Source organism: Lissotriton vulgaris, chromosome 10 (assembly GCF_964263255.1).
Source record: "Lissotriton vulgaris chromosome 10, aLisVul1.2, whole genome shotgun sequence".
NCBI classification, from domain to species: domain Eukaryota; kingdom Metazoa; phylum Chordata; class Amphibia; order Caudata; family Salamandridae; genus Lissotriton; species Lissotriton vulgaris.
The window spans coordinates 648,272,193-648,285,251 of NC_141698.1; positions in this window are offsets into that span (position 1 = coordinate 648,272,193).

The window sequence follows — 13,059 nt, forward strand, 5'->3', positions numbered from 1 at the left end:
GATAGCAGTAATGGAAAGTAGGAACGAATTTTCCTCAGCTGAGCAAAATGGATATTCAATTTAATGTGAAAACCCAGTCTAACTGCTCATGTTATTATCTTGTCCAACTGTTAATGTACATTCAACGCTTGCTGATGACATTTCAGTGGCAGCACTGCTGCCACAATTCTGTGTGAAACAAAACATGTCCAGCCCATTACAAAAAAAGTTAAAGTAACAACTTACATTCCTGTGCCTTTTATTGCCAATTTCTGATACACTTTGGTATTGCTGGAATTGATATTCATTAGTCTGATGAAAAATGTGATACGTATGAATCGCACTTTCCCATGAGGTTAAGCTAAAATATTGTCTTTTATTTGCCTATATTTTTATGTGCTTAATGTCAGCTTTGCTTATGATATCCATGTCCATATATGAAGTTTATATGGATGGAGGCATACACCAGTTTATGGCAAATCTGCAATTGGCAAGTTTTCTCAAACTTGAAACTATTTATTCACAAATATATATGACACTTGCCATGCAAAGTGATGTCATTAATGATGTTATTTCAGATGCCATCATGTTATGCGGGCAAATTATAGGCCTGGGTAGAAACATCACAATTTTAAATACTCAAGATGGTAATTTGCTTTTTTCATAAACATGATGACATTTGACACACATTTGTTTATATGCCAGTGCAGGATAATATTCTCTGAAACCAGCTTTGCTTACATTCCCACTTCGTAGGCACATATTCAAATACCACTGAACATTCTTGTAACGGGGTGAGGTTGACGGGATCTGAGGAGTGGTGGACCCCCAGAAATGACTCCGTAATTACTCCTTCCTTACAGACGGATCCATGGGGCGCAGGTCAGGACGGACACGAGGAAGAAGAACACGGCGCCTTTAACTGGTCCTACATAGAGGAGGAAAACACTCCCTCTGCACACGTCAGAGGTACGGGATTGGTTAAAGCCCCGGAAGTGCTTTACTCGGCGTGTGACGTCACCCCGGAGGAGGAGGAGAGGAGCGGAGGTGGAGAAAGCGCGAGAGAAGTTAGTAGCAGCGAAGGAGTACGAGAAAAGACCGAAGAACATCCCGGAGGAAGAGCGGAAGAGGAGTTCCCCGGAGAGCCAGGAGGCCAACGTTCCCGTGAGCCGCCGTGCCACTCTCCCAGGGGAGGAGCGTGGCTTGTACAGGTACGGCAGCGTATGGCAGCTTGGGTGGGAAGCAAGCGCATTTAAAAGTACAGAACCCGTGTTTGAATTCCCGCGTTTAACCCCCCTTTTGTATCCTTTACCCCGCGAGTAACCCTCACTGTCTGTACAACCCAAACCACTCCACTGACCTAGTGATACGAGTCACCGGTGAATCCCTCCCTCACTTCACACGGCCCCTCAGGTGCAAAACCCCAGTAGACAGGAGAACTAACGGCTCCCTTTATGTTGGTCTCTTTTGCATGGGAACCGGAGCCGAGTGACTGCCGTCTGACCAGACCTTGAGGTGCATCACGTCCACACGAAGCGGAAGACACAGAACGCAAAAACGGATCCTAGCCAATTTGCTAAAGAGAGACTCACTTTTCGAACGAGGAGAACTTTAATGATAAAGTCACATCGGGGAATCCCAATAAAACCTTCATTAACCCCAAAACTTGGTGTTACTCTCGTTCCTGACCCACAACCGGGCGCACCCGCCACCCTTGGTCCAACAGCCCAGTCCACAGTGGTGTCAGAAGTGGGATCGTCTCCCTCCGAGCAAGATCCAATCATGGAACAGGTTATACAAACACTGATCGAGGGACAACAGAAATTGGAATGGGCTATTGGACAGCAAATCAGTACCGCCGATGCCGACCGAACCCTGTTCCGCAGCACCATGACCCAACAAATGGACAATCTTCAAAAAGTAGTGCAGACCCCAGGGACCCCGATATCAGTAGATCGTAGGCCCTTCGGACCGCATCCATCGGGGGTGTCCTTACAGAAGTACGTCACCGGCGAGGACCCTGACGCCTTCCTAGTAAACTTCGAGCGAGCTGCCCGTGCTTGTGGATGGCCAGAGGAGAAGTGGCCTTTCTTCCTTGCTCCCTTGTTGACGGGGGAAGCACAGACAGCCTATCAAGTGGCCAACCAGTCGGGTACCTCCACTTACACGGCGATCAAGGGAGTGATATTGGACCACCTCGGCATGGATGCCGAAGCCTATAGACTCCGTTTCCGGAAAGAAAAAGGGGTCACAGGGGAGAATCCGAAAACATTGTACCTACGACTCAAAATGGCGGCAGAAAAATGGCTAAGGCCTGATACCTGTAGTAAAGAGGACGTTATGACTTGTATAATACTCGAGCAGTTCATGGAGGCGCTGCCCTATGGGACACAAAGGTGGTTGAGGCAACATCCAGGGCTGACTGCAGCCCAAGCAATCGAGATGGCGGCTAATTATACAAGGGCAGCACCTAGATCGTTTCCCTGGGAGACGGACAAACCAACAAAAGCAACGGCCCCTTTATCGAAACCTGAAAAAAAGAAGGCCGTTTTTGAACCTCCGAAGACTCGCCCTTTCCGCCCGGATTTTACTCCTATAAAAGGACCCCAGTGTTTCGAATGTGGGGAGTGGGGCCACATAGCACGTTTATGCCCCAGAAGAAAACCGATGGAAGAACCCATGGAAGTCGGATATATACCCAAGGCTGTAATGTATACAGCGGAAATGGGCCCTTCTTACTACGTAAGGGTACGGGTGAACCACACTCCCGTAAAAGCTCTCCTAGATTCAGGGTGTAGACAATCGGTAATAAGGGAGAAGTTAGTGTTTCCTTCTCAGATAGGGCAGGAGGGAGAAGTGCACATCCGGTGTGTTCACGGGGATGTCAAGACCTACCCCCTGGCAAGCATTACCATACACCCCATAGGAAGAGCACCATGCACTGTGAGGGTAGGGGTGGTGGGATCCCTCCCGGAAGAACTGATCTTGGGGGTAGATAACCCGCAATTCCTGGCCTTATTTAAAAGGGAATTAGACAGGCGTCCAACAGAGGCTTTACTATCCACTGAACCATGGGTCATAGACAAAGGGTTCAAATTTGCACAAGCCAACGATCCTACCCTTCTGAATGCGTGGGAGGCAGCCCACATAGCACAAACAACCAACTCTCCACAAAGATTCCCCCGGTTTAGCATTGAAAATGAGTTGCTGTACAGGGAAGGAAAGGAGGGAGAACATAGACAGCTGGTGGTGCCAAAAGACTTCCGGGAACAGATAAAATTCTATGCGCACACACATTTAACCGCAGGGCACAGTGGCGCAGAAAAGACCACTCAAAATATTCTGCGCCTGTTCTACTGGCCAGGTATTTATAAGGAAACCGAAGCCTACTGCCAACAATGTGAGATTTGTCAGAGGAAAAATATGAACAAACCTCCTGCAGTACCTTTACAGCCCATGCCCATTATCGGCAATCCCTGGGAACGTGTGGGCATGGATCTGATAGGGCCCCTACCTCGCACCTCTAGAGGACATACTTATGCCTTGGTGGTAGTTGATTATTCCACGCGGTTCCCCGAGGCGTTCCCCCTAAATTCCCCCACTACAAAGAATGTAGCGGAGAAACTGGTGGAATTGTTCTCAAGAGTCGGGTTTCCTCGGGAGATCCTAACGGATCAAGGAACGCCCTTTGTCTCACGTATGATGAAGGAAGTGTGTAGGACTCTGGATCTGCAACACATCCGCACTTCCGCTTACCACCCACAAACGGATGGTTTAGTGGAAAGGTACAATAGGACCCTAAAAGCCACTCTAAAAAAACTTTTGAGTTCTGAAAATAAGAACTGGGACCGCATGCTCCCCTTGGCGCTGTATGTGATACGATCACAGGTCCAGAGTAGCCTAGGATACTCTCCCTTTGAGCTCCTGTATGGCCGGCAACCGAGATCACTACTAGAAATAACCAGGGAAGCATGGGAAAAGGAAGAGGCAAACGAACAAAGGTCTCTACTAGACTATACCCAGCAGTTGAAGTCCCGATTGGGCAAACTGAGAGATTTGGCCTTTACTAATCTGAAGGCGGCCCAGAGCCACCAAAAGCAATACTATGATCAAGGAAAACGTTGGAGATCTCTAGAAAAAGGGGAGTGGGCCCTAGTGTTGCTTCCATCATCTACTCAAAAATTTAGGAGTGAATGGAAGGGCCCATATCAAGTAACAGAAAAATTTGGCAATAGCACCTATAGGTTACAAATGTCGCCCCATCGGCAACAGACCTTCCACATAAATCTTCTAAAAAAATGGCTGGGGTCTGTTCCTCAAGCCTCCAATCTGGCATTCCCGGAAGATAGAGAGAAGTCAACTCTAGCTTTCCTTCCCCTGAATCCAGAGCTGTCCGATGTACAGAAACACGAACTACTAAGGGAATTACGTCCTTTTTCCCCCTTGTTTTCTGACATACCTGGGTGTACACACTTAGCTGAACACGAGATACATACGGCCAGGGGAAGTATCATCAAGCAAAGGGCCTATCGCATACCAGCCGCAAAAAGAGCAGACGTGCGAAAGGAAGTAGCTAGCATGTTAGAACTTGGTGTCATCAGACCGTCAAAGAGCAGTTGGTCATCCCCCATTGTCATGGTCCCCAAACCTGACGGGTCCACTCGTTTTTGCATGGACTTCAGGGCACTAAACGCCATTTCCACCTTTGACGCGTTCCCGATACCCAGGGTGGACGAGCTAATAGAAAGGATAGGGGAAGCCAAATACATAACAACACTGGATTTGACCAAGGGCTATTGGCAGGTACCCCTGAGAGAGGAAGACCGCCACAAGACAGCATTTGCCACAGAGGAAGGGTTATACGAGTTCAACGTCCTTCCCTTTGGACTCCATGGGGCACCTGCCACCTTCCAAAGACTTATGAATACGGTACTATCCCCACATACCCGTTATAGTTCCGTGTATCTCGATGACATTGTCATTTTCAGCAACACATGGAATGAACATCTGGGACACTTGACCAAAGTCATGGCCTCATTAAGAGACGCCGGACTGCATGTAAATGCAAAAAAATCCAGAGCAGCCTTTCCAAGAGTTAAATATCTAGGGTTCATGCTTGGAGATGGAGTAATAGCACCCCAGGAGTAGAAGATAAAAGCCATTATCGAAACTCCCTTTCCCTCCACAAAAAGAGAACTCCGGGCCTTCTTGGGCCTCATGGGCTACTATAGAAGGTTTATCAAGAACTTTGCAAAAATAGCCACGCCCCTTACCAATTTACTTCAAAAAAATGTCAGAAACAGTCTCCCACAACCACCGTCCCTTGAAGCCAGGGAAGCCTTCCTTCACTTGAAGAAGGCAATCACAACTAGCCCGGTATTACTGCCCCCAGATTTTGACAAACCATTTTCACTGGCCACAGATGCGTCAGATACGGGCATAGGGGCTGTGTTGTCACAAATTGGGGAGGACAGTGCAGAACATCCAATCCTGTATATAAGTAGGAAACTCCATCCCCGGGAACAGAAATATCCCACCGTGGAAAGGGAGTGCCTAGCAATACGGTGGGCAGTGGACAAGTTACGTTACTATCTGGAAGGGAGGGCATTCACGCTGTACTCTGATCATGCCCCTTTACAGTGGATGCAGAAGAATAGGACCCAGAATGCCAGGATACTACGTTGGTTTCTGTTCCTTCAACCCTTCGCCTTTACGGTTGTGCACAGGAAGGGGAGAGACAATGGGAACGCTGATTATCTGTCTCGCATGCCCATTCTCCCCAACCGGGAGAATCCAGGGGGGGAGGAGTGTAACGGGGTGAGGTTGACGGGATCTGAGGAGTGGTGGACCCCCAGAAATGACTCCGTAATTACTCCTTCCTTACAGACGGATCCATGGGGCGCAGGTCAGGACGGACACGAGGAAGAAGAACACGGCGCCTTTAACTGGTCCTACATAGAGGAGGAAAACACTCCCTCTGCACACGTCAGAGGTACGGGATTGGTTAAAGCCCCGGAAGTGCTTTACTCGGCGTGTGACGTCACCCCGGAGGAGGAGGAGAGGAGCGGAGGTGGAGAAAGCGCGAGAGAAGTTAGTAGCAGCGAAGGAGTACGAGAAAAGACCGAAGAACATCCCGGAGGAAGAGCGGAAGAGGAGTTCCCCGGAGAGCCAGGAGGCCAACGTTCCCGTGAGCCGCCGTGCCACTCTCCCAGGGGAGGAGCGTGGCTTGTACAGGTACGGCAGCGTATGGCAGCTTGGGTGGGAAGCAAGCGCATTTAAAAGTACAGAACCCGTGTTTGAATTCCCGCGTTTAACCCCCCTTTTGTATCCTTTACCCCGCGAGTAACCCTCACTGTCTGTACAACCCAAACCACTCCACTGACCTAGTGATACGAGCCACCGGTGAATCCCTCCCTCACTTCACACGGCCCCTCAGGTGCAAAACCCCAGTAGACAGGAGAACTAACGGCTCCCTTTATGTTGGTCTCTTTTGCATGGGAACCGGAGCCGAGTGACTGCCGTCTGACCAGACCTTGAGGTGCATCACGTCCACACGAAGCGGAAGACACAGAACGCAAAAACGGATCCTAGCCAATTTGCTAAAGAGAGACTCACTTTTCGAACGAGGAGAACTTTAATGATAAAGTCACATCGGGGAATCCCAATAAAACCTTCATTAACCCCAAAACTTGGTGTTACTCTCGTTCCTGACCCACAACCGGGCGCACCCGCCACCCTTGGTCCAACAGCCCAGTCCACAATTCTGTACAAGGGTAAGTTCATTATGCAAAATGATGGTATTACTTTGGCTGTTTGATGACAGAGCTATCACAATAGAATGAACAATAGTGTTGCGACTAGGGCTTCAGCATGGCAACATCGATGATGTTTATTATATAAACAACATCACTCCCTTGGTTAGACAGAGGAACATTTTCACTGGCACTGAGAGGTCATCCCATGCCAGGATTCCAGCTCAGATGATTCTTGTTTACCTTAAGCGAGGAATGCTGCCCAGCTCTCCACCAAGATGGGCACCCTGATGGCACTTACCCATAGGTACGGGGGAGTAAGATCACCCTATTGGGATTTAGCAGATTCGCTCACCCTAGGCACACTGGGTTAGGAAGCACTATGTAGGACTACAATATATTGCAGTACTTATATGCAAGCATATCTTCTCTGCAATAACAAAATGGTTGAACTGTTTATCTTTTTCACCATTCTTGTTATGCTAATAACATTATTCTTTTTTTTCCTATTGATTTTTGCAGCACATATAGTTTACTCAAGAATCATATTGCTTCTATAATATTTAAACTGCATGTTGTGCAGTTTATGTGTATTTCTTTGGGTATTCATGAGTAACCAAATAAAAACGTTCTAGCCCTGTTACCAGGATTTCCTTGGGGAGCAGGGTTGTCATGTTCTGAGGTTGCACATTTCATTTGTTACCTTGTCATGTTAGGGGTAGAGATGGTGCAAAGTGAGCTAGGAAGACTAAGCAAACACAAGGACGTAATGGATGGAGTGCTGAAACGTTTCAGACACTCACCCTGTGTCACAGACCTGGGTTGAATCCATCATAATTTTTTAGCTCTTTTTGCCACCCCAGTTCAGACTCATCTATATGCAAATCCTTCTTGGGCCTGTGTCTCATGGAAACAGCCTAGCCCAAATTGCCAAGCCAAGTTTTCCCTGAACCGGAAACAAGCATCCTGGGACCGAACTAAGGCCAAATATCCGAATGGTGTGCGTTGGGTTAGTCTTGCACAGTTCTGATGTTTATGTTGTTCAATAAATGCAAAGGTTTAAGCAAAAGGAAGATGCACTCAACAGAAGCCAAAACAGGCGACAAATCAATACTTCATAAGTTCTCCTTTTTATCGAATTCTTGTTAAAAAAACGGCACACAGCCAACGGGTTTCGTTCCCCAGTGCCACGGGAACTTTGTCAGGGCTGAAACAGTTACAAAGATCAACATAAATATACATATAACGTGATGAATATACAAAGTGATATACATTTAGGAAACATTTAGAAATACAACAACAACACCAATGACACATATGACCCATGACCTAATGTCACACAATCTGTATTTTTAAGACACATACAACCACAACTAAAAACATAACAGAGAAACATTCTAAAATAGCAACTGAATGATAACATCATGTCAGTTTGTTATACACTCAGTACAATTTAAAGGTAAAATTAGAATAGCTGCAGTCTTGTTCATTTGTATATAGGTGAAAAAAAAAGAATGAAAAAAATCCCCAATAAATGTATTTTGATAGCCAGTTCTCCAATTAAGACGAAGAAATAGAAATAAGACGAGAAAGAAAAAGAAAAAGAAAGAGAATATTTAAAAGCAGTGAAATTATCCTGCAAAGAAATCAGTGTTATCAAATCCACAACGTAGCCAGACAGAGAGAAAGAAAGCATACCAGAGCAAACTCATCACCTCAATATTCTCAGCATTCCAATAATCAGAAAAAAACACACTATTCAAACCAACTATACAGCTCAGAAAGTTAACCATAGACCTATCAATGGTAGAGCCAACCCCATCGGAGGTTGCCAGGTCAATGACATTAGAAGTTACCAATCGATCGTGTAGCAAAAAATCACAGAGCGATAGGCAACTAATATCCAATGCCTTACTACATTACATAGGTTGGAATACACTCATATAGCTCAGAAACAATCACGCTCCTCTCACCTTATGTTTATTATTTTTTTATTTTTTATTTTTGTGTTTTACAGAGCGCGAACTTGACCTGTTAGGGTATCAGAGCGCTTTACATAGTCAAAGAGTCATACACTAGACATGATATCACAAGAATATACTGTACATTTGGGAGGGGGGGTGCTGCATACAAAAGCGATGAGAGCATACACGAATAGTCAATATTACAGTCGCTGAGGACCCCCCGGTTTCTTGGTGGGGTGAGGTCGAAGGAGGAGGGCAATAGTCTCTGAGGTGGTTGTGGGACGGGGTTTAGCCAAGGAATTTATCCATGAGGAAGGATTTAGCCTCCTTTTTGAAGCATGCCAGAGAGGGGATTCTTCTGATGGCGGGTGGGAAGGAGTTCCATATTCTTGGTGCAGCCCCAGTGAGCGCCCAACTATAGTTTTATTTTTTTTTCGAAAGCGTGCAGGCTGGAGTAGGAGGGCATTGGCCGATCGTGAGTTTCTGCTTCCCCCGGATATCACCAGTTTCTGTGCAAGATACGCAGGGGAGTTTGAGTGTTGGGCCTTGTGCGTGATGCATCCCAGCTTGAGGTGAATTCTGGCCTCGAGTGGAAGCCAGTTCAACGCTTTCAGATGAGGAGCGATGTGATCAAATTTCCATGAGCCGGTAAGTAGTCTGGCTGCTGCATTGAGGCAGGCTTTTAAAGGTGCTAAGGAGATCTTGGGTAAACCAGAGAGGGTGGAACAGCCATTTTTAAGCCTAGAAATAACTAGTGCTTGGACTGCAAGTTTTAGATCAGGAGCGTCAAGAAAGGGTTTCAGTTTCCAAAGGTAGCTCATGTGGAATCTGGCAGATTTGGCCATTGAGTTGATGTGGTCTTGCATGTTTAGGTTGTAATCCAAGGTAATTCCCAGAGATTTGGCCGAGTCAACAATGGCCGGGGGACAGTTTAAGGTTGTGATGGCTTTAATCCATGACTGGATCTCCGAGTTGCTTTTAGGTGGGGAAATTAGGAGGAACTCAGTTTTCTTTGCATTGAGTTTGAGTTGGTTGGAGGAGAGCCATTGGACGTCAGCTTCAGGGCCTCATTCAGGGAGAGAATCTCCTCGAAAGGTGAGATTTCTATGTAAATCTGAGTGTCGTCGGCGTACATATGGTAGGAGATATTTGCGGTGCGAAGGACTTCAGCAAGGGGTTCTAGATAGAGGTTGAAAAGGGTGGGGGACAAATGTGATCCTTGAGGGACTTTGTTGTATTTAGCCTGTCTTCTTTCTACCTCTGGGGATTTCTTGGTCACTCACATGATGTCACCACTAGAACCTTGGGTGACATCATGGAGTGTTTGGGGCTTAGCCTGGTGACAACTGGCAGTTGGAACCAGGCAGGCTGAGTGGCAAGCTAGTCACTCCTGGTGGGTCTTCTCTGTAACTTAACTTAACATCTTGAAGACTTGAATAAAGTAACCTACATGATACCAGGATCCAGCTTCTATTTACAACATTTTTGACGACGAGGATGGGATTCGAACCCACTGGCACAAACATTCTGGACATTACATGGAAATTAAGCGCTGATGATGAGGGGAGTATTGTCGGAGTGTTGTTAATTTTTCTGGGAGACATCGCAAATCTTGCCATATTTACAGTGATTCCTACTACTGAGGAGAACTTTGAGGAGAACTCGGGTGAGAGACCGCTCACCGGAGCATGGGACTTTCTTTAACATTATTTTTGCTGGTCATTTGTAGTGTTTGTCTCGTGCTTTCTGGGAGTGGTGGTTGGTGAGTGTGTGTAGTGGTTCTTTTGTCTTATTACTGTTCTTTTCGGCATGAAGTGTGCCTTATACAGTTTAGTTTAGTTTGTTTAGTTTGTATAGCGCAAACAGCTACCCAACAAAGGGTTTCCCGGCGCTTGTGATTCAGTGTAGAGAGAAGGACAGCTGGCTTAGATGTTGAACAGCCAGGTTTTAAAGGCTTTTCTGAATCTGATGTAATTAGCCTCTGAGCGCACAGATTGTGGCATGGAGTTCCACAGAGAGGGACCAAGGTATGTTTCAGGGAAGAGTGTGTTTTCTTTTTGGTATGGTTGGTTGCAAGTTAATGGCGTGTACAGTGAGTACCTGTGTAGTGTTGTGTTTGGACTGCTGTGAGCCACGTAGAGTATTTTCAGGTGTCAAGAGTGGCGTGTGTGTGGCAAGTGCTGTATTATTGTGCACCTACAGGGTGGTGTGCATTTATAGCTTGTTGTTTTGGGGTCAGGAGGGCCCTGTACAGTTTATTATAGGAGGAGTTGTTGTATACATGGTTTGCATGTGTGGTTGTGTGTTGGGAGTTATACACTTCTATACTCCTATTTTAAAGAAGTGTACCCTGTCTTTTTTATGGGTTTGGGATTATGAATGTTTCCCAGCTATGGTTCATGGGGAGAGTTGTACCCCGTAACGGTAGAGGGTCTGTTTTTATAATTTAAGGGTGGTGAGTACCCCATTAGGAAATTGTGGGCGGAGCAATGGTTACTCCAAGGTGCAGTTCATGTGGGGAGTTGTACCCCGTTGAGTGCCCCATTTAGGAAATTGGGGACGGAGCAATGGCTACTCCAAGGTGTAGTTCACGGGGAGGGTTGTACCCCGTTACGGAGCATAGTGGACTCCATTAATTTTCGTCTAAATCAGTTTGTGTTTGTGTTTCCCAAGAAAAGGGGATGGGACTTGGGACTAGTTGTGTTTGGGACGTGTTGTCGTTGACTTGTGTTTGTAACTGTTTGGGATGTGTTTGTAACTCCATCTGTGGAATGGATGCTATGTGTACTTTCATATGGATGTGTACACACAAGCTAATTTTATCTAATATATTTCCATCTTGTTGATTTCCCTAAAGAAAGGAGATGTGTTGTATTTAGCCTGTCTTCTTTCTACCTCTGGGATTTCTTGGTCACTCACATGATGTCACCACTAGAACCTTGGGTGACATCATGGAGTGTTTGGGGCTTAGCCTGGTGACAACTAGCAGTTGGAACCAGGCAGGCTGAGTGGCAAGCTAGTCACTCCTGGTGGGTCTTCTCTGTAACTTAACTTAACATCTTGAAGACTTGAATAAAGTAACCTACATGATACCAGGATCCAGCTTCTATTTACAACATACTCCCACCGTGACCAAGGAGGGAGCCGACAGGTTACCGTTGATTAGGAATCTCTGAGATTGGTTTTGGAGGAAGGAACTAAACCAGTCAAGGACAGGGCCATCTAAGTTGATTCGCAATCATTCATGTATGAGAGAATGAGAGGTCAAGTCCAATTCACGTAGTCCTAAGAACATACACAAATAATTGCAATATATAAATAGGATGTAAAACCGAATAATCTATAACGGAGATAGGGCAGATAAGTCAACACCTATAAGCAATAAATGGACCGATGCTGAGTAGCTATATATTGCAACTCGTTCCCCAAGTCGTCTAGAAAAATGATATGAATATATCCAATGTGACACCAGTATCTCACCTGGGTCAGATAGTGAACATCAGGACAAGGTTCAAGTAACTTGAAAGGTTTTTCAAAAGGGCCATTAAAATATATCTGTAAACTACAAGAAATAAAAGAGAATTAGTAAAAATAATATATATAAAAGCAAGATGCTAAAGTAGTCTATAACATATACAAAGTTCAATCATAATATGCGGCAAACATGCTACTATGCCCTATTCCCATTTGAAACATTTCTGTAAATTACAAGAGATAAAAGAGCATCAGTAAATGTTGTATATATAAGCAAAGTGCTACAGAATTCTCTAACATATTCAAAGAACGATCGTAATGTGTGGCAAACATGCTACTCTGCCATACTTTCAATAATTCTAATAGCAAAACATGCCCACTGCATGTAAACATGGCCATAATATCGACTCTCACCTTTATATGATAGATGAAAAGGTCTACTGATGATTACCAAAAAGGATGAGGGTGAGCGCTTAATTCATGGACACCCGAAAATAGGACGACCTATCACACGTATCAATGGACAAGATGGTCAATAAGTGGGTCAGTAGCTTGTTTATTTTTCAAAGCTCAGTAAACTTCATAACAATTATTAGATAAATCGACGCACAGTCGGTACTGGCTACTAGAGGGTTAACCCTACCCCAGTTCTCAACTTAGATGGGTTATAGTAATATATATATGCCGCTTTATGCTTGTTTTGCATTTTAGATTACTACAGCGGCATTTGCGACATCCCTGCTTGGGACAATTACTATAACCCATCCAAGGTGGGTATGTTGGTCTTCATAACTGTTGCAGCCCTGACGAAGTTCCTGTGGCACTGGGGAACGAAACGCGTTGGCTGTGTGCCGGCTTTTTAACAAGAATTCAATAAAAAGAAGAACTTA